A 21428-nucleotide genomic window follows, 5' to 3' on the forward strand; every position below is an offset into this window, starting at 1 on the left:
TGGACCTGAGAGCGGTGAGCGGCGGTAAAGAGCGAGACCAGAGCGGGGATAAAAACAGCGCAGAGAGAGCGAGAGTCCAGTCGGTGAGCGGCGGTAAAGAGCGAGACCAGAGCGGGGATAAAAACAGCGCGGAGAGAGCGAGAGTTCAGTCGGTGAGCGGCGGGAGAGAGCGAGACCAGAGCGGAGATATAAACAGCGCGGAGAGAGCGAGAGTCCAGTCGGTGAGCGGCGGGAGAGAGCGAGACCAGAGCGGGGATATAAACAGCGCGGAGAGAGCGAGAGTCCAGTCGGTGAGCGGCGGGAGAGAGCGAGACCAGAGCGGGGATATAAACAGCGCGGAGAGAGCGAGAGTTCAGTCGGTGAGCGGCGGGAGAGAGCGAGACCAGAGCGGGGATATAAACAGCGCGGAGAGAGCGAGAGTTCAGTCGGTGAGCGGCGGGAGAGAGCGAGACCAGAGCAGGGATATAAACAGCGCGGAGAGAGCGAGAGTTCAGTCGGTGAGCGGCGGGAGAGAGCGAGACCAGAGCGGAGATATAAACAGCGCGGAGAGAGCGAGAGTCCAGTCGGTGAGCGGCGGGAGAGAGCGAGACCAGAGCTTACTCTGAGAGCGAGACTCTGAGACCAGCGGCAGAGTTCAGGGTGACGTCACCAGTCAGAAAGTGACGCGGCACAGGGGAGGCAGCTGATTGGTGAGTAGGTTCAGGTGAGTATTTCTACCATTTTACTGTAAGTAAAGTAATAAGAAAGGGAAGATCTGCAGGTTTTATAGCAGATAGTGTTTTTTTTTAGTGAACCTAGGTCCCTAGTATAGTTAACATTTTCTAATTTCAACGTAATTTAAAAGGGGTAACTAAGCTAAGGCAAGTCATGGCAGCAGACCTCGCACCCGTGATATGCTCCTCCTGCAAGATGTGGGAAGTCATGGACACTACCAGTGTCCCTGCCGACCATGTGTGCGGGAAGTGTGTCCACCTGCAGCTACTGACCGATCGTATCTCGGAGCTGGAGCTGCGGGTGGACTCACTGTGGAGCATTCGCGATGCAGAGAAACTCGTGGATAGCACGTTTAGCGAGTTGGTCACACCGCAGGTAAAGGGTATACAGGCAGGAAGTGAATGGGTGACCACCAGGAAGAGTAAGAGATGCAGGCAGGTAGTGCAGGGGTCCCCTGTGGCCATCCCCCTCTCAAACAGATATGCCACTTTGGATGCTGTTGGGGGGGATGACTTATCAGGGGAAGGCAGCAGCAGCCAACTTCCTGGCACCACGGGTAGCTCTGCTGCACAGGCTGGGAGGAAAAAGAGTGGCAGAGCTATAGTGATACGGGACTCAATTGTAAGGGGAATAGACAGGCGTTTCTGCGGCCGCAACCGAGACTCCAGGATGGTGTGTTGCCTCCCTGGTGCAAGGATCAAGGATGTCTCGGAGCGGCTACAGAACATTTTGGAGGGGGAGGGCGAACAGCCAGCTGTCGTGGTGCACATAGGCACCAACGATATAGGTAAAAAAGGGGATGAGGTCCTAAAAGCAGAATATAGGGAGTTAGGAGGTAAATTAAAAAATAGGACCTCAAAGGTAGTAATCTCAGGATTGCTGCCAGTGCCACGTGCTAGTCAGAGTAGAAATAGGAGGATATTTCAAATGAATACGTGGCTAGAGGAATGGTGCAAGGGGGAGGGATTCAAATTCCTGGGACACTGGAAACGGTTCTGGGGGAGGTGGGACCAGTACAAACCGGATGGTCTGCACCTGGGCAGGGCCGGGACTGCTGTCCTAGGAGGAGTGTTTGCTAGTGCTGTTGGGGAGGGTTTAAACTAAAGTGGCAGGGGGTTGGGAACCTGAGCAGGGAGAGAGAGGAAAGCGTAACAGGAAGGGACAGAAGGTATGGAGTAATAGGTAAAGTGTTAAAAAAGGAAAAAGCAGGAACTAAGCGTCACAAAACAGATTTGAAAGTTCTTTATCTGAATGCACGTAGCATTCGTAATAAAATGGACGAGTTAACGGCACAAATAACTACGTATGGGTATGATCTTGTGGCCATTACAGAAACATGGCTGCAGGGTGACAACGACTGGGAATTAAATATGCCAGGGTATTTAACAATCAGGAAGGACAGGCAGGAAGGAAGGGGAGGTGGGGTGGCTATGTTAATAAAGGAAGGAATCACTGTAATACAGAGAAATGATATTGGGACAAAGCATCAAGATAATGAAACAGTTTGGGTGGAGATAAGGAATAATAAGGGAAAAAAAACATTAGTGGGCGTAGTATATAGGCCTCCTAATAGTTGTAACTCTGCTGGAAGAAGTATTAATCAGGAGATAGTCGGGGCATGTAATAAGGGAACAGCCATAATTATGGGGGATTTTAATTATCATATTAACTGGACAAATCAAATTGGGCAGAGCAGCCTTGAGGACGAGTTCATTGAGTGCATCAGGGATGGATTTCTTGAGCAGTATGTAACTGATCCTACAAGGGGGCAGGCAACCTTGGACCTGGTCCTGTGTAATGAGTCAGGATTAATTAATAATGTCCTAGTTAAGGATCCCCTTGGAACGAGCGACCACAACATGGTTGAATTCCATATCCAATTAGAGGGTGAGAAGGTTGATTCTCAAACAAGCGTACTGAGCTTGAATAAAGGAGACTATGATGGTATGAGAGCGGAATTGATTAAAGTGGACTGGGAAAATAGATTAAAGGGTAAGACGGTACATGAGCAGTGGTGTTCATTTAGGGAGTTATTTTACAACTTTCAAAATAAATATATTCCACTGAGGAAAAAAGGGTGTAAAAGAAATGACAGCCATCCGTGGCTAAGTAAAGAAATCAAGGATAGTATCCGACTAAAAACAAGGACATATAAGGTAGCCAAACTTAGTGGGAGGATAGAAGATTGGGAATTCTTCAAAAGACAGCAAAAAGTAACTAAAGGATTGATTAAGAAAGGGAAGTTAGATTATGAAAAGAAATTAGCAAAAAATATAAAAACAGATAGCAAGAGTTTCTATAGTTATATAAAAAGAAAAAGGGTGGCTAAGGCAAACATAGGTCCCTTAGAGGACGAGACCGGGAAATTAATGGTGGGAAACATGGAGATGGCAAAAATGCTGAACAAATATTTTGTTTCAGTCTTTACAGTAGAGGACACTAAGAATATCCCAACACTGGACAAACAGGGGACTCTCGGGGGGGAGGAGCTAAATACGATTAAAATCACTCAGGAGATGGTACTCAGTAAAATAATGGGACTCAAGGCGGATAAATCCCCTGGACCTGATGGCTTCCATCCTAGGGTCTTGAGGGAAGTGGCAGTAGGGATTGTGGATGCTTTGGTGATAGTTTTCCAAAATTCCCTGGACTCAGGAGAGGTCCCGGCAGATTGGAAAACTGCTAATGTAACACCGTTATTTAAAAAGGGTAGTAGGCAGAAGGCTGGAAATTATAGGCCAGTTAGCTTAACATCTGTGGTGGGTAAAATTTTGGAGTCTATTAATAAGGAGACAGTAACGGAACATTTAGATAAGCATAATTTAATAGGACAAAGTCAGCATGGCTTTATGAAGGGGAAGTCATGTCTGACAAATTTGCTTGAGTTCTTCGAGGATATAACGTATAGGGTGGATAAAGGGGAACCAGTGGACGTAGTGTATTTAGACTTCCAGAAGGCATTCGACAAGGTGCCACATAAAAGATTATTACTTAAGATAAAAAATCACGGGATTGGGGGTAATATTCTGGCATGGGTGGAGGATTGGTTATCGAACAGGAAGCAGAGAGTTGGGATAAATGGTTCATTTTCGGACTGGCAACCAGTAACCAGTGGTGTTCCACAGGGGTCGGTGCTGGGTCCCCAACTCTTTACAATCTATATTAACGATTTGGAGGAGGGGACCGAGTGCAACATATCAAAATTTGCAGATGATACAAAGATGGGAGGGAAAGTAGAGAGTGAGGAGGACATAAAAAACCTGCAAGGGGATATAGACAGGCTGGGTGAGTGGGCGGAGATTTGGCAGATGCAATATAATATTGGAAAATGTGAGGTTATGCACTTTGGCAGGAAAAATCAGAGAGCAAGTTATTTTCTTAATGGCGAGAGACTGGAAAGTACTGCAGTACAAAGGGATCTGGGGGTCCTAGTGCAAGAAAATCAAAAAGTTGGTATGCAGGTGCAGCAGGTGATCAAGAAAGCCAACGGAATGTTGGCTTTTATTGCTAGGGGGATAGAATATAAAAACAAGGAGGTATTGCTGCAGTTATATAAGGTATTGGTGAGACCGCACCTGGAATACTGCATACAGTTTTGGTCTCCATACTTAAGAAAAGACATACTTGCTCTCGAGGCAGTACAAAGAAGGTTCACTCGGTTAATCCCGGGGATGAGGGGGCGGACATATGAGGAGAGGTTGAGTAGATTGGGACTCTACTCATTGGAGTTCAGAAGAATGAGAGGCGATCTTATTGAAACATATAAGATTGTGAAGGGTCTTGATCGGGTGGATGCAGTAAGGATGTTCCCAAAGATGGGTGAAACTAGAACTAGGGGGCATAATCTTAGAATAAGGGGCTGCTCTTTCAAAACTGAGATGAGGAGAAACTTCTTCACTCAGAGGGTGGTCGGTCTGTGGAATTTGCTGCCCCAGGAAGCTGTGGAAGCTACATCATTAGATAAATTTAAAACAGAAATAGACAGTTTCCTAGAAGTAAAGGGAATTAGGGGTTATGGGGAGCGGGCAGGAAATTGGACATGAAGCTGAGTTCGGATCGGTCAATGCCCTGTGGGTGGCGGAGAGGGCCCAGGGGCTATGTGGCCGGGTCCTGCTCCGACTTCTTGTGTTCTTTAGATTTGTGGTTGGGATCAGATCAGCCATGATCTTATTGAATGGCGGAGCAGGCTCGAGGGGCCGATTGGCCTACTCCTGCTCCAATTTCTTATGTTCTTATGTTCTTATCCAGTTCTGACGAGAGGTCTTTCACCTGAAACGTTAACTCTCTTTCTCCACAGATGCTGCCTCACTTGCTGAGCTTTTCCAGTATTTTCTGCTTTTATCTTACATAGCTAATAGTGTATGCTGTGGTGCTTGTTTTTATGCGAGTGAGTGACAGAGAGAGAGAGAGAGAGAGAGGTCTTAAAGCACTTAACAGCCAGTGAAGTACTTCTTTTTTAATGAAGTGTAGTCACTGTTGTTATGTAGGGAGGAGCGCTGACAATTTGCACACAGCAAGGTCCCATAAACAAGATAAATGACCAGATAATCTGTATTAATGATTTTGGTTGAGGGATAAATATTGGCCGGGACATCGGGGTGAACTCCCCTGGTCTTCTTCGAAATAATGCAAGGGGATCATTTACGTCCACCTGAGAGGGCAGACATGGCCTCGATTTAACATCTCATCCGAAAGATGGCACCTCCGACAGAGCTGCACTCCCTCGGTGTCAGCCTAGATTATGTGCTACATAAAAACATTCAGCCCATCAAGCCGGTTCCTTTCACAGATCATATACAATCTTTTCCATTTAATATCCTGAGGAAAAGTTTTGCCAACTTTCTCCATGCCTGTCCCCAAAAGTTAAATCAAGCAATGCTCCAGAATATCCATCTAACATCATACAACCTAGGCCAGTCCCCCTTAATAATTTAAATGTTAACAAATACACGCCCATTTCTGGGTTTAAGGGAGGCGCATTTGGATGTGTGCGAGTAACCTACTCGTCGTAGTCGGGTCCCTAATTAGTGCAGGCGGACGGGTAATTCTTGGACCAATTAACGTCCTTATGAGATGTTAATTAGGTCTTTTTAAATTGGTTTTCACCAACCTTTTAATTTAATGCCTCCAGTGCGGGTTTCTTGGGGCTCGTGAATCTCACCAGTGAAAAGGAGGCGAGAAGGGCCGGATCATGAGGTGAGCGCCTTTATTGCACTGCATGTGGGCCAAGAGGAGCAGGAGTGTTTCCTCCAGGCCCAACAAGCTTATCGGCCGCGATCAGACCCCCACGATCGTCCACCCCCACCTCTCACCCACCCGCATGTCCGAGACCTCCCCCCTCCCCCCCCCCCCCCGATGTCTGACTTTTCACCTCTCCAACGATGTCCAACTTCTCACCTCCCCAACTATCTCCGACTTGCCCCACACTCCGGTCCGCAAACCCACCTCCCCCACTCTTTTCCCGGCTCCAAGTTAAAATCCAGGCTATTGTGTGTACTGGTTATAATTGCAATCAAAGAATTACCTCCCTAAAAAAAACACTTGTCCAGATTCAAAAGTGGGAGTACACCCTTCACTGAACAAGCCTCCTGTTCCAGTTGAACATACAGATTCTTTAGGATGAGACATTAAACCGAGGCTCCATCTGCTCTCTCTGGTGAATGTAAAAGATCTCAGTGCACTATATCAAACAGCAGGGGAGTTCTCCTACCCAATATTTATCACCCAACCAACACCCCTAAAACAGACTGTCTTGTCATTATCACATTGCTGTTTGTGGGACCTTGCTGTGCGCAAATTGGCTGCTATATTTCCTACATTACCACAGTGACCACGCTTCAAATGTACTTAATTAGCTTTGGGACATCTTGAGGTCATGAAAGGTGATATATAAATGCAAGTTCTTTTCCTTATTACCAATCAAAAATACTTTGGTCATTGTTCTCAGATCATTCACAGCATTCCAGAGGTAACGGTGGAGGTTATCTGCGTTCCGCTAAAGTAAAAACAACCTACTGCAAAGTTTATTTTGTTCACTTGGGAGAAGGGTACTGTATTATTCAGCACTTCTGTTAATATACAGTCAGTGCACAGCTTCTCATATTTGAAAAAATTCGATTTTTTATTATAAAACAGCAGTGGCATTGAACTGAGAGGTTAAAAGTGTCACAGACTGCACCGGGTTTATCTGTTTTTAAGATCTGTTTTGCCTCCTGCCTTGTACTGTGTTCTGTTCATTGATGCTCGTTGGCAGGAGCATGTTGTAAAGTGGCTTTCAAGCTTAACTGGGATTTCCTGTACAAATATCTGTAAAGTAACATCTGCACCTTACTGAGGAGGAAAAAATCTGTAATTTTGAATAATTTACTCAAAAAAAAGATCTTCCACCATTATGCTTTAAACCACATGTTGCAGTGCTGAGGAGAAATTCAGATTGTAACAATGCAGTTACAATTCAGGGGGAAGAAAGCTATTGTTCTTTCTCCTCCATCTGAAAGGTCCAGAAAAGGGTTTCATTACTGACTTGTGTTTTGTAGCCGTGCTGTAAAACTTTCCAGAGAATCTTGGCTGTTGAACAAAACAGATACTTGTGTCTTTTTTAAGAGCCAAAGAGGGATTGTTTTATAATACAGCTCTGTGAGTTTTATAGTGTGACAACACAGCATAGGATAATCCCTCCCATGATTCATTATATAGAAGATAGGCAACAGCACCTCCTGGTGAAAAAAATAAAGCCGAACAAGTTGGATATGGACAGAACCTGAAGCAGACGATTCAAAACACAGAGCACTGGATTTTGTTTCTATTTTAAAATAGACTTTTACAATTCCACACGAAAGGCTATTAATTAAACTGAAGCTTCGGCGCTTGAGGGTATAGTCTACGAATTAATAAGAAATTGGTTGCTGGGTTGGAAACAACGAGTACCCATCGGAAGAGTTATGTCAGAGTGGGGAGAAGTACTGAGTGAGGTGCCTCAGAGCTCAGGGCTGGGATCTGTACTCTTTCTAATTTACATAAATGACCTGGATTCAGAAACACAGTGCAAAGCAGTCAAATCTGCACATGATAACCAAACTAAGGAGGGGTTATGGAATCAGAAGAGGCAGCTCAGAAATTACAGAATGAGTTGGACAAGATACGCAAGTGGGCAGAATAATGACATGAAATTTAATGTAGGCAACTGTGAAGTGTGACACGTAGGAAGAAAAAATAGATGACATGTGTACTCCATAAATGGTGTCAAAATAGCTAAGGATGAAGCTGAAGAAGACGAGGGTCTTTGGAGGCATGACGTTAAACATATCCAACCAATGCAGAGCAGCAATTAAGAAATCTAGCAGGATGTTAAACTACAGCCCAAACAGTAGAATATAAGTCAGAGGAGATAATGTCAAACTTTATAGAGCTCTGGTCAAACAACACCTTGAGCACTGCATCCAGTTCTGGTCAGCGAGACTCAAGATAAATATTCAAGTGCTGAAGGCAGTTCAGAGAAGATCTATGAGGCTGATCTCTAGTGTCTGTGTAATGAGGAAAGACTGGAGACACTTGGGATTTTCAGCCTGGAAGAGAGGTGGCTGAGAGGTGATCTTATAAAAAAAAATTAACCCAAAATATTACTTTAAATTAAACTGCGTGAGTAGAACAAGGGGACACAGATTCAAACTAAAGAAGGGTACTTTCAGGACAGATATTCAAAAACTCTTCTTCACACAAAGTGAGATTGATATGTGGAACAGACTTTCAGATAGAGGCAAATACCCTGGAATCATTTAAGAAACAATTGGATGCTACAACTATGGGTTGTTAGGTTCTCTCTGAATGGATGAATTAAGATATGCTGAATGACCTTCCTCATCCATAATTATTTTGTGATCATGTCACATTTAGTTCTTTCACCTAAATAATTATAGGGGCCTAACTTGCTGAAATCTACCTCCAGACAGATGAGACCTGTTGGCCGGTCAATCCACGGTTCACTCATATCAGAGTTGGGTCTACAGTGTTGCTCAATTCTCCCTGACTGGAGATTAATGGCTGTGGTAACCAAAAGCTCAGATGTGGCTTGTCTCTTTAAGGTGTTACTTCTCATTGGCTGTTACTTCATCACCTCTTCACACCGCCAACCCAGAATTTGGTCAGAACTGCAGGAAATTATATTTCTGTTGAAATAGTTCTAGTGTTACTTTTTAGAAAGGTGAATACTTATCAATGGTCAATGTATTGCTGTTTCAAGGGACCACTCAATTTTTTTGTTTTTTTTCCATTGCTTATTCATGCCTGTGTCATCTGCACTGGGCAAAGTACTGAAGGAGCTGAGGTGGAACTGCAGTATCTGCTGCAGCATGAGTTTCCCCAGCCGGGATGTTGCTGACATAACTTCCCTTCCAAATTTATATTAAAATTGAACCCAACAGGCATATGCAATGCCATTACAGGTAGGCAACATCAGTGGAGGGCAGGGTGGCATTAGTGTTCTATGTAAACCCAACATGCTGCCATGTTCAAAAATAAGGGCAGGGAAATAGCAAGCCCTGCTAATTTATGGGACTGTCCACTGCCATTTTGTCTCAGTGAATCTCGATCTCATTGAACATGTCCCTCCAACTGCAGTGACATAGGCAAAAGTGTGGGGGAGGGGAGGAGGGAAGAGTAAAATCAGGCCAAAGAAAAAAAGGTAAAACAAATCCAATCAACAGGGAGAGAAAGAGAGAGATGATAAAAAGAGAAACAAAAGAAAATTCATGCCACCATGTAGAAAAAACAAAGTCAAAGCCAAGAGAAACAAAAAGAAAAATAAATGTGTTATTAACTGCCACTTCAAGAAAACAAGCAAAACCTCCCTGTGAACTCAGACGTAGAACTGGGAGAAACTTCAGAATGTCTTTACATGGCTGCACTGCATATGTTTTGGGAGTCCTTAATAAATTGGTTTAACTTAAGTAGTAACAGTCCGCGTCTGTATACAGCAAGGAGAGGAAGGAAAATATGAAGACAAAATAGAAAAGCCAAGGGAGTTAAATGTTATACAGGAAGTGTTATTTTTTAATGCATAACATGTTTTGCCCTGTATTTTTGTGGATGGATTAAAGGATTTCAACAATGTAATTGTTTCCATTCTTGTCTCCCTACATTCTCACTTGTGCACACACAAATATACGAAACAAAAACATACGAAGGACAAAAATCTATACTATGTGGAAAAAAGCCTAATCTGGAAACACTCCAGTATAGCCCTTTTAAAAGTTGCAGTGACTTAGAGAAGAAAACGGGCAGTGATGTTTGAAGACAGAGGATTCAGTGCAGATCACCGGATATGAGAATAGTGCATTGAGGGCAACTCTTGGTAAGTGCTAGCTTTGATTGCAATGAGACAAGACAAAGAATCAATTGTCTAGATTGGTACTAAGTGCACCCTAGCCTTAGCTATTAGAGACTTAGCCCAACATGCATTTACTCAGGGATCTCTATTTGAAAAGTTCTTACACTTCCATTGACCTCAATTATGGCAGTTGATGTTTGTACGAAGGAACAGCAAAGTGCTAGCTACCCTTCAGAGTGACGTAATGAATACTGAGATAGCTAAACATCAAAAATGACAAATGCATTGTCCATTTAGCCCTGCAAGTAAGTAATATGATGGAAGCAACGGGCACTTCAATTTGATAGCCAATATCGAGCAAATTCTAGCTAATTTATGTTACATTCAAGAAAAAACTTTTCATTTATTTCTTAACAACTTATATTTATATAACGCCTTTAACATAGGAATCATCCCAAAGTGCTTTACAGAGAGGGCAAGAAAAAAAAAAGGAATAGATTGGGGAATGGACATCAAACCATAAAGGGAGAGGTTAGGAGGGGTGACCGAAAACTTGGTCAAAAAGATGGGCTTTGAGATTTTTAAAGATGGAGAAAAGAGACCTCTTCTCTCCACCTTTAGAATTTAGGGAGAGAGTTCCAGTGCAGGGCCATGGCGGCCAAGATCTCAGAGTCATTCATTTTCCTGTACGCAAATTTGATATTGTGGGTAGAGAAACTGACATGATAATGTAATTGATAAATGATCACTTCACCTTTCTGTTCACTTGTGCATTCAGACCACCAGCATTTTAGAAATGTACAGCCATACTTCAATGACACTATTGTTAACAGGTGACGGACTCCTCAGTAAATCTTAACTGGAGCGATCAATAAAATACTAAAGCTAAGGGTAGGTTGGGAGAGGTGGAGGAAGCCTTCGTCCTCCATGTCCTTGGCCAAAATAATCTGAGGTTTTACTAGCACCTGCCTGCATCCATTTTTGACCCACTGCCTGTGCATTGGTAGTGAATTATGTTACATAACTCTATGATACACAGATTGTTAGGAGATTTAGGGCACAATTATATTACAGATACTGATTATAATACAGATAATCTGATATTACAGAGTACCTGTTTGGAGCAATGCCAAACTGACAGAACTGAGTTATACTGCAGGCTTCACAGCGCTCTCTGGCTAAGGAAAACAATGCTTTGTGCATGTATGCTTGCAAGCGTGAGTAACGCTCTACTCTTGACAATAGTTAAATTTGAATGTTAAGAAAGTGCCAATGGGACAATCAGCTCTCTGCTATCATTTTAAAAATTCCAAGGATTGCCTGAGAACCCTGGAGGAAAGAAGGCTAAGAGGCAATTTAATACAGGGTTTTAAAATTATGAGGAGTTTTGATAGATTGAATAAGGAAAGAATATTTCCTATGGTTGGAGAGTCAATGGTGAGGGGTTGTCAATTTAAAATTGTCACGAAGGGAGTGAGGAGAGAAGTTAGAAGACATGTCTTTGCACAAAGGGTTGTTGGAGATCAAACATCACTCCCTTGTGACCTTTGATCATTCAGCTGGGAATAAGTCTGATCGATGTGATGTGTAATCAGGTCATTAATCCCTATCATGACCCTTCTACCAATTAGCTGTTGAATTGACTATTAAAATTAATATGGCTGCACATCACCCCACAAGATTATATTTAGTACAAACACTGACAATACAGATTTGTTCTTTTTTTTGTTAAATAATATGGTTATCTTTAGTAAAGGCAAACAGCAATTTTAATATAGATGCTGGGAGACAGCAGGATACTTCTGTAAGTCATTCAGACAGACATGGGAGATAGTGGAAGACAGACCTGGAAGACTGTGGGAATCATTTCTGGGAAAGAGGTGGTGAGGAATGAAAGAACCAGGGGACTGGAGAGACAGTAAACATGAACAGGACAAAAAGGTAAAAAGGAATAACAATAGTGGAGAAATCAATAAGAATATAGTATGAAGGGGGGGGGGGGAAAGACGAGATAGAAGAACAAACAGGGAAATAGAGATAAAGTTTGGAAGTAATGGGAGAAAAAAACAAGAAAAGCAGAATAAGAGATGGATCTATTGCGATGAAGTTGAGTAAAATGCACTGAAAGAAGATACAAGAAGGAAAGGACTTTTAACCATAAACTATTTCTCTCTTGTTACAGAAAGAAATGGTGCAGTTTGTAGATCTGTTAACTGATTTAAAAATTAGTATGGTAAACCAGTGACTGGAGCATGATTGACCATGATTTTTCTCAACAGCCTAGTCTCCCTGAATGCTAAATCCTGAGTAAAAATCAATACTATATTTTGGGCTGCCTGTTACCTTTGACAGATATCCCCTGGGCCAGTTCAGAGAGCTGCCAACATAATTTGAATGCAAATTGACTTGTCTGATGGCACACAGATACCTCGGGCTCGATTTTAGGGTCGGGTTACCTGCGGGTTTCCAGCGGGGGGGCCCCGAAAATCCCGATCCCCGATCACGTGACCGGATTCGGACGAAATCCCGGCCACTTCCGGGTACCGCGCTGACGTGCGGGGCTGCGCGCGAAAGCCCCGCTGGTGGGAATCCCGCAGGCAATTAAAGCCAGCGGGGTTCCACTTGAGAGCACTTAACTTGCTCGTTGTGGTCAGTTAATGAGCTGAAGCAGCTGTCAAAAGAGGAAGTGTGGGATTTTACGTTCAAGGCAGTCAGTTTCCCACACTGGGGGAAACAGGACCCTTCAAACCAGGCGTGTTGCAGCCAGCAGCCTGTGGCAGGTGCCAAGGTGCGCTCCACGGGGGAGAGCCCTCACCCACGCAGGAGGCCACCGCGTCACATAGGGCAACCCCTGCCCCCCACACCCCCCGGCCAAGCCAGAGGACAGACCGACACGAAACCGCAGCCCCAGTCCGAGGACCCACACACCTACCCTGCACAACCCCTCAGACCAACACCTGCCAGTTGGGTGGTGTGTGGACACCCTCGGAGGACGAAGAGCATGACCAGCACCAGCAGCCTCGCAGTCCACGCCGTCCGCCGCAGAGACGTGGATCCCCCCAACACGGTGTGGTTGCACGCCCACCTGCACAGCAGGAGGGAGGGCCACCGCAGAGAGAGACGCGTCGCAGAGGGCACTACCCTCGCCACAGGGTCCACAGACTGAGGCGCAGCTCCCCGGACCTCTCCGAGCAGCAGTGCACAGGGAGGCGCAGATTCGCTCGACATGTAGACGTGGAGATCTGCAGCCTCTTTCATGCCGAGCTGCTCCTGGCTGGCCCCAGCACCAACTGCTTACCTGTCGCTGGCAAAGTCACCACTGTCCTCCACACCTTCTCCTCCGCATCCTTCCAGGGTGCAGCCGGCTACACCGCCGATGTCTCTCAGTCGTCTGCGCGGACGAGCCCTGCAAATACACCTGCACCTACTCTGCAGTAACACGATGGGTGGCATCAGTGGTGGGTCCTCATAGTGATACCCAGGAGCGGGCATTATTGGACACAATGGACAGGATTCGCGGAGACATGGCAGTGGTGGTGTCAATATAATGTGTGCTGTTTGTGGCTCTGAAATTCAATATGGGTAACACCCATGACAAACCCTCAGACACCCTTGTGCACCCCCTTCATGCTGACGAGACGTTTGCCTTACCCTGCCTACTGCACATATGTGATGCATGCCCTGTGGCTGCAGCACAGGTGGTGGCAGGTTGAGTGAGGCTGGCTGTGAGGGAGATGCACGAGAGGGTGAGTATGGGATGGAGCCATGAGATTGTATGAGGATTGGGTCGCGTGTTAGTGGCAGGATGAGTACTGGCGAGGTGAGTAGGTGGAGGTAAGATGAGGATGGGGTGTGAGTGGGCATGAAGGGTGATGTGACAGAATAGTGTTGGCGGTGCCGAAGGAGATTTGGGGTGGGGGCAGTGTTGTGGCAGACGGAGTGTAGGGGAAAGACTTTGTGTTCTCACTGTGGCTGACCTACTGCGGTCATTGCAGCGCCTCCTGCACTGTATGCAGGTGGGCCATATGTTGGTGGCGCAGGTGACCCCCTCTGCCACCTCGAGCCAGGCCTTCTTGGTGGCAGAGGCAGGCCGCTTCCTCCCGCCCGCGGGGGGGAAGATCTGTGTCCTCCCCCTCCTCCTCACCCCATCTGATGATACCTGGGGTGAGGCATCATTAAACTGGGAGCAGCCTTCCCCCTGGGCTGCTCCATGCTGCAATTTGTCCCATTGGTTGCAGCATCTGTCAGTGGAGGACTGCCCCTTTAACTAGAGAGCCTCCAGCTGACAGATCGTACTGCGCATGCGCAGCCCGACCGACTCGCAGGCCAGCGCCGTGGACCCCGGAGGAGCAGGTAATTGGATCCTATTAGTGGATTGCCTGCTACGATCGCGTGGGCAACCCACTAATTTCGCCGTTCGCGTTTTCGACGCTCCCGGAGGACCACCCGCTGGGAACCCGCAGGCCTGCTAAATTCGAGCCCCTCGTTTCTCAGTCCCCGTGATGACCACAAAAAAAACGATAGATAAAAATCCATCAGCTGAATAGCATTGTTACACCATTGCACCTCAACGGCTCTCTGAAAGAGCTATCCACTTTGTCCCATTCCTCTGGCCTTTCCTCATACCCTTTTAAATTTTTCTTCAATTATTTATCCACTTCCCTCTGCATAGAAAAAAAATCTCCTAACCTCTCCGTTCGTTCTTTTGCTGATTATCTTAAATTTATGTAATCTTTCGGACCAGTTGGAACAGTTTTGCCTTATTTATCTTATCAAAATCTTTTGTACTGTTGAGCACCTCTTTCAGACATTTCATGAAGATGTAATGCTTGTAATTTATATGTAGCTGTTTCAGGCTAATTTTGGTTCCTTTTATTGTGTGCTCTTGTTTTGATAAATAAATATAGGATGTGTGCCAGTATGATATATTTATAAAACCAATGGACTCGCATACATAAAACTTGGACAGTTCTGCTCCTTTTGTGTTATGATGTGTCATATACAAATATCTAAATTCAGAATTCCATGAAATAGTGAACTGTATTTTTACTACAGATCAAATAATGAGCTGGCAACCAACTGCCAATATGTGATCATTTACCAAGCTTAAATTATCCAAAATATAATTAAAAATGGCCATCACCAGCACTAAAGCCAGTGAAGCAGTTGCCTCAGCAAAAATATTGATCGATCAAAATAATAAGCTACCTCAAGCAAAAAGCTGCTTTCACATTCTGGGTTACCCTTTTAATGTGCTATTTATGGGACAGCCAAAATTAACTCCCAAGAAAGTCACACCCAAAAACTCTTTTTTCTTTCAAATGCTGACTGACCTGCTGTTCATTTCCAGCATTTTCTTTTCTATGATCAGATTTAACAGTGTTTGTGGGTTTTTTCCCTTTTTAACTATGTTTACTCTCTTCCACCAATTTACTTGTAAGCAGCGTGCCTTTGTGTTGCTCCACAATGTCCACCAGCCCGTCTGGAGTGTCTGGCTACATTCCAGTGAATTGGTGATTCAGAACAGAGAGCTGCTACTGAACAAAGAGCACCAGCCAAAAAATAACAGCAGCAACACCCATGCTCTCATTCAAAAGGTTACTTACACTTTGTGAAAACACAAGGGGGCTAATTTTCAACTTGGGGAATAACCTGGAAGACCAGACCACCCACCTTTTGCAGAACTCGCCTGATTTTAGTTCCATTGATTTCAACGGTACAAAAATTGGGCAGGTTCCATAACAGGCAGATGATACACTCCACCAGGTTACCGCCCAGGGAGAGTTGAAAATTACCCCATGGTGGCATAATAAGACAGCAATTATTTATGCAGATCAGTAATGCCCTTAAGATTTTGCAGCCATTTCTAGTTGCATGTGTATTTTCAAATCATAGAATGATACAGCACAGAAGGAGGCCATTTGGCCCATCGTGCCTGTGCTGGCAATGGTGTCACAAATTGGCATAATTTATAGCTGTTTCAATATGGCATAGGTTGACGTAATACAGCTTTTAAACTGAAGTCCACTTCCCAGATTCTATCATTCGCTTCCAGTAAGTCCTACGTTTAAAAAATATCCGATTGTCATTGTTGTAAAAAAGCAGTGTTTCTTTAGAATTGTTTGGTAAAATTTAGAGGACGCTAAATTGGGCTGTGTGTGCGCCCATTGTTTCGGGGCTACACGGCCTCTCTGACATCCAAAATGGCGTCTTGGATGTGCACGCACGTTTCCAGCATGTCGTGTGCCGGACGCCATCTTGGTATAGGAGTTAGCGCATGTGCAAATACAGAACGCTGGAAGCATGTAAAATAGGGAGAAAATGCATGCAATCTGTGTGCAACGCTGATTTAAAGTGACAGACACCATTTTGGACCTTAACGCTCAACTCAATGCACAGTCTTAACCCCGACCATCTGAACATGCCTCACAGTGCCTGGAGGACCCCCCCCACCGGCGCTATTTAAAGGGACCATGCAGGTGTTGCAGGTTAGTTGCTGGATGCTGGTGGTGTAGGAAGTGTTTTTTGAAGCTCCCTATTCTTACTGAGAGTTCCTAGAGTACATTTGAGAGTGGTTTGGCAGGTACTGCCTTACGGTTCAGAAAGTTACAACCATAATTGAACCTGGCAACCATGGGTGGTCTGCTAGGCTCCCGCTGGACATTAAGCACGACTGGGAGCACACAGAGAGGCCATGCATAGCAGGTCAAGATGCCAGGAGATGGAGGACGAGGAGGCGCAGGGCAGTGAGCAGGAGGCCCTACCCAATGATGCCTTCCGGGACCAATTCTCTTACCTCAACATGACTAAGGAGGATTGCATCCGACGCCTGAGGTTCACCAAGGAAACCATGACTGAGATCTGTCAACCGGTGTGGCCAGAACTGCAGCCTCAGAGCAGGACGAGGACAGCATTGCCTGTGGCTGTGAAGGTCACCGTGGTGCTGAATTTCTATGGCTCAGGATCATTTCAGGCCTCTGCAGGTGATATGTGCAACATCTTGCAGTATGTAGTGCACTGCTGCATAAGGGAGGTCACAGACGCACTATACCAGATGAGGAACAGGTTCATCACATTCCCGCTCCACAGAGACAAGCAGAATGAGCGAGCACGAGGGTTTGCTCGCATTGCTGGCTTCCCCATGGTGCAGGGTGCCATTGTCTGCGCACATATTGCCCTGCATAAACTGCATGTCAACTCAGCTGTCTTCGTCAACCGAAAAGGCTTCCACTCCCTCAACGTGCAGTTGGTGTGCGACAACACGCATCAAATCATGGAGGTCGATGCCCACTACCCTAGGAGCATTCATGACATCTTCATCACGCGGCAGTCCAATGTGCCAGCTATCTTTCACCCGACTCGGCAAGTCAAAGGCTGGCTACTGGGTGACAAGGGCTATCCCCTCACACCATTGCTCATGACACTGGTCAGGAACCCACGCACACGTGCACAGCAGGCCTGTAATGAGAGCCATGCTGCCACACGCAACATCATGGAGCACAACATAGGCCTCCTCAAACAATGCTTCCGCTGCCTGGACTGGCCTGGAGGAGCCCTGCAGTACTCCCCTGAGCGGGTGGGCAGATTCGTGGTCGTATGCTGCATGCTGCACAACCTCGCCATCATGAGGGACCAGCCTTTTCCACCAATGATTGCAGAAGACCCTGAGCCAGAGGTGGAGGAGGAGGAGACTGAGGAGGAAGAGGCTGAGGAGGAGGAGGAGGAGGGGGTGGAGCCAGAAGAGGAAGTGGAGGAAGACGCAAGGGTGCAACAGGAACCACATGCCTTGTCTGCAAGGGCTCTGCGTGCTCGCCTGATCCGTGCCCGCGATCAGTAATATCAACTACATCCCCCAACTCACCAACAGTCCTACACTCCCCACCTTTCCGCTCCCACAAGTCAATCAAATCGCCCTCCATCTGATTACACGTTGGTTTCCCTCTCATTCATTACATAAATAAAAACCACCACCAAATGCAAAATCAAAGTCTCATTTATCAATGAATAAATGAAATTATGCAAACATAACAGAACTATTCACCCTTGTGCATTTCCTTAGTGCCTTTTGTTCGTGTGCTTTTACCTATCCTAGTGCTCCTATGAGGTGCTTCCCCAGTGGCTGGAGCATGGGTGGTGGAAGGCTGCTGACCTTCAATGGAGGAACGTGCAGATGGCCTTGGAGGACGACCTCAAGCAGCTCTGGGCCGGGAGAGCCCGGCTTCAGACTGCACCATCTCAGCATGGCAATAACAGGGGCACTGGTGGAGTGGCAGGGGTGGGAGCAGGAGGCTGTCGTCCTGAGAGAGGACAGCAGGTCTGACTGCCATGGCGCCACTGCCACTTGCACAGGGCGGTGCCTCAGCAATCCTGGTGATCAGCTGGAGAACGGATTGCTGGAGCGCTATGACGTCCCGGAAGCCCCGTTCCACAGTGGTCCCCAGACGCACGATAGGAGCATCTGAGCTTCCAAGGCAGCAGCCTGAGCTCCAAATGCAGCAGTCAGACCTTGGATGGCAGATTTTTGTGCTGCAATGGAAGCTGTGACATCAGTCATCAGACGCTGCATCGTGGTGAGTTCCACAGGTGCGCTGATGGAAGTGACCACCCGTTCCATGTTGGAAAGGATGGGCTCCAAGCTCTGTGCAAAGCCCTGTGCCAAGTTGGAGCTGGACTCCTCCATGCCCCTTCTCATTGTGCACAGGCTTTCTGGCAGGTTTTCCAGTGCCCCAAGCATTTGGTGGTATAAGTCCATCAGCCGTCTTCTGTAGCCTGGCCCATTAAAGTCCTCATTTGACTCCTCTGCAGCAGAACTAGTGAATGACCTTGCCCTCCGGCGAGCTGGTACCTGTGGTATCTGTTCCTCCCGCCCCGGCTCCTGCGCACTTGTGCTTGGTGTCTCACCACGTGCAAATCCCTCGTCTAACCTAGCCTCTAAAGGACGCGCAGCATCAGTCTCTGAGCTGGTGGAAGCAAGTGTCAGGTCGAGTGACGATGTGGCTTCAGTGTCCCCCTCCTCCTCCTCTTCCTCCTCCTCAGACGGTGCCGCCACGTGTTCTTGGGTATCTGCAATGACAAAGGGAAACAGGTTGAGTTGTGGAGTGGGGAGAGGAGCAAGTAGGATGTGCGTGCTGACAGCATCTGCAGCATGTGAGTCAGAAAAGATTATGGGAGGAGGGAGATGTGGGAAAGGAGAAGGAGCATTAGATATGCAGAGACCCCCTTCATCGGGACCTCCAGGGTGGCATGTTGTCACGGCTGCAGCGACGGCCCACCCAACGATCCGAAACACTGTCTCCTCTAGGGTGTGTAAGTGTGCCGTCCACCCTCGGGTCCCTCATGCTGCCGGCTGTTATGCGCCACCTTCTCCTGCAAGACAGAGGACAATGTGTCAGTGAGTGTCCTGCAAGCTGTGTAGGTGATGTGCCTGTGGTGGTCGAATAGCTGTCAGTTTGTGTGACCTGTGAGTGGTGGTTCTGTGGCCTGCAAGTGTGGTACTATGTGTGGGTGAGATGCAGCATGCCGAGTGCAGCATTGAGTATGGATGGGCAGTGTTTGTTGGTGGGTGGGTGACGGGGAGTGTGATGCATGGAGCAGGATGTGCCACTTGACACTTGCATTCACTCACCTTAACCACTCGTGTCAAATCTTTGAACTTCTTTCGGCACTGCACCCACATGCGTGGTGCAATGCTCCTGGCGTTGATTTCCTGCGCCACAGCCTGCCACTGCCTGCAGAGCTGCAGCCTGGAGAGTCTATTGCCATCCTGCGGGTACATGTTGGCCCTCCTTTCATCCACCCCTTCCACCAGGGCCTCCAGTGCATCATCGGAGAGTGTGGAGCCCTCTCTCATGCCGGTCCTGCTATACTCATGGCCATCTTTCCCTTCTCCTAGTAAGCTGTGTACCTGCCATTTGAAATGTGCACCTGCACCATTAAGTAGTGCAGGCTGCTGATGACGTGGGCTGTGCACACCCCATTTCCAACTTCCTCATTCTCCATGCAGCCTCTCAGCAGTGCGGGTAGCGCTGGCTGCATGGAGATATCATGGTAAGTAGCATGCAGCACGAAGTTTACGTGCTGCCTGCGTAGGGGGCCATCGGGTGCGGGGTACTAGCGCATCAGGCTACTCCCGCCCGAAAACGGCCCTCATTGAATTTTTCCCCCAGAATCTTCTCTTCACCCTTTGCTCTTGAAGTAAACTTATGATTTATCCATTCCGATTCAGTTTTCACATTTTCTTTCATCCCTAATTAACAGTGCAGCATCTCTTAATGTACAGCCAAACATTTTTTTCAGCCTTTCTCCTTTGTTTCAATGAAAGGGTAATTTAATACATGTTGTTCTTTAATGCTTCCTTGGTTCTACTTACTTCCGATAATGCAGTTTAGAATATGTCAAACTCACTGGTACGTGAGATTTATTCTTTCGATTGCTAATGTTATTTCAGCCAGTCAAACTGCATGTTAGACATATATGTCAAGTGTCAGAATGTCATTGAGATGATTTTCCGTATACACGTTTGATTTGGTTTGTAATCAATGCCCCCAATTTCAATTGCACCCCAGTATTACTTGTCAGCCCATTTGTCTACAAGCATATTTTTACATGCCTGAAATAGCAGTATCATAGTTTGTGGCTGTTCATTACTTTAAACTGAGGGAATATTCAGTAGCAGTTTGCTTGTAAATATTCATAAACGTGACACTGACTCACTGAGTCTTGTTAATTTTCTCACAAGTGGGTAAAATTCACACAGGAATATCAATGGGGAATTATATTAAGGTGAGGGATGTTAATGCTGGAAAATGAACACTTTTGACCCAGTGCAGACCAGGAATTGGGCAGAGACTAGATACTAGGGGTACTTGCACACTGGCATTGTGGGTACTTTACTATTTTTATTACTAAGTTTCTAAAGCTTTGGCTATGGTATTTGATAGCGAATCCCACAATATTTGTGAAAGAAGGAACCCTCACCTTAATAAGGGGAAAAAATAATCTCCTCCTCCCCCTCCCTCCACAAAAATTGTGAAAGCTAATAGCCTTCAGCTCACTGGATGAAAGGACAGGAGTCTTTGCAGATGAAAGACAAGGTATCTTGCTCTCCTTTATGGACAGGGTAATTTCTTCTAATTTTCCACTCAAAAATGTAATAGCTATTTCTTGGAAACTCATTGTTTTTCTCAACACTTTCCGTTTCTCTAAATAGACTGCAATCTATTATTTGCCCCTATTTCACCCATATTAGGGGAGGAATTGGTCAGCTTTGTGCTCGGTTTCTGGATACAGAATCAGAATTTGTTGGACCGATTTCAGGTGCCACAGGGTTTTGATTGAAACTGTTAGGGGTCTAAGTTGGGCTGCAAAGCGCCCGCCGTGTAGGCACTAC

Source organism: Heptranchias perlo, chromosome 13 (assembly GCF_035084215.1).
Source record: "Heptranchias perlo isolate sHepPer1 chromosome 13, sHepPer1.hap1, whole genome shotgun sequence".
Taxonomy (NCBI): Eukaryota; Metazoa; Chordata; class Chondrichthyes; order Hexanchiformes; family Hexanchidae; genus Heptranchias; species Heptranchias perlo.